Raw genomic sequence first — 1,974 nt, 5'->3', positions numbered from 1 at the left:
TTTGCTGATACATGTTTTTATTTGACGAAAAGCTGTTGTGCAATGCGGCATGATTACAAACTTCTTTATATGCAAAACAAATTTTTTTAAACAATTCATATGATTTTTTAAATGTACAATTTGATTTAAAATAAAAATTAAAATATTTAAAAAAATAAAATATTTTTTTATTCAATGGAAATAATAATTGAATAATTTTTGAAAATTTGTTTAAACCGTTTTTTAACTTTTCAAATTCAGTTTTTACAATAGTAATTTAATACAAATTTTAAAAATATTTCTTTTTTTAATACAAATATTAAAAATATTTTTTTTTTTTAATATTTGCATTAAATTATATTTGTAATTTTTTATATGCAAAAAAAAATTAAAATTTGTTAAAACAATTTATATGGATTTTTAGTTATAAATTCTTGTTTAAAATAAAAATTAAAAAAAAATTATAAAAAAGTAATGCATTTTTTTATTCAATTAAAAAATAATAATTTGTGTAACTTCTAAGTAAATTAAATTTTGACAAAAATATTTTAATACAAATTTTAAAAACAAGTTTTTCAAAAATTTCATTTAAAAGAAAGTTCAATAATTTACTAATAAATATTGTTTACAAATGTTGATTAAATAGTCCCAATAAAGTTTTATATTTATACCTTTCTTGTTAGAAATTAATATTTTGTCATAGAAAATGGAAATAAAAACTATTAGAAAATTTTGCAGGGTCAATTCTAGCTGACTTTCATTATTTCAAAAATAAATTTTGTATTTAAATAATTTTATTCAAAACTAGTTAAAAATAATAACTTTTGCATATTTTCAATATAAAATTTCTTGTTATTATTAGTTTTTCAAAAAAAAAATATAACAATGAAAAGCTGTTATGCAATTTGTGCTTTATTGAAGAAACTTTTTTCAATTTTTTTTAAATAATTGATGTTTTCAAAATAATTTTAATTCTTAGAAAAGCTGTTGTGCAATTAGGCCTCCCTAAGCAGTATATTTTAATTTTAATAAAAATATAATATTTACTAAATGTATATTTATACAAAAGATAATCTTTATGTGTTTGTTTCTTGTGTCTGTAAAAGTGAAATGTGTAACAACCAATAAAATATACATACATATTTATATAATCGAAAATATACACTATAAATAAATTCTATTATTAAAGAGAAAATTTCAAAAATAAAAATAAAAAATTGGCCCCCAAAAGAAAATTAAATTAAAAACTAAATTTCGTATGCAAAAACAAATATTTTTATTTAAGTCTTTGTTTTTGCATGTTGAACTGCGAAATCCTTATTTAAAAAAAATTTAATTAATTCGTTTAAATTAATAAGTAGGCACTGCATTATGCTAAACAAATTAGCGAAAAATGTATCAAATTAAAAAGAAATATTAAAAACTATACTATAAAATATACTAAAAATAAAATTATTAAATATTAAAAAATATAAAATATAAAATATGAAGCGTATGCTGGAAAATAAAACCTTTTTTTCATTTACACCATCAATGAAAATGTAAAAAAAAATCTTAATCAGCTGTTTCTATATGTTTTTCTTTTAAATTTTTCTAATTGTTTAAAGCCTATTAGAAGCAGAATTTATAAAACATATACATATATACTCTAAAATAAAATATGTGCGAATTACTACAAATCCTAAACGAAAACAATTATATACATACATATATACATAATTACCTATATGAATGTGCAATTATTATTAAAGAAAGATTCATAAAAGTTTTAAATTTAGCATACAAGTACTAAAAAAAAACTTGTACACACACATATACACACTAACAAATTACTTAGCGCAAATCATTAACATTGACATTAAACTAATTACAAATTATTAAAAAAAAACAAAATTATATAAAACAAAAACCTAGTCAATGCATAAGCAAATTAAACAAAATACATACATACAATTATATATCTAAACTATAATTAAAAAAAAAGCAAACAACAAA

The sequence above is a fragment of the Bactrocera dorsalis genome, chromosome 1, assembly GCF_023373825.1.
Source record: "Bactrocera dorsalis isolate Fly_Bdor chromosome 1, ASM2337382v1, whole genome shotgun sequence".
In the NCBI taxonomy this organism is placed as follows: Eukaryota; Metazoa; Arthropoda; class Insecta; order Diptera; family Tephritidae; genus Bactrocera; species Bactrocera dorsalis.
This window is presented reverse-complemented; position numbering follows the sequence as displayed.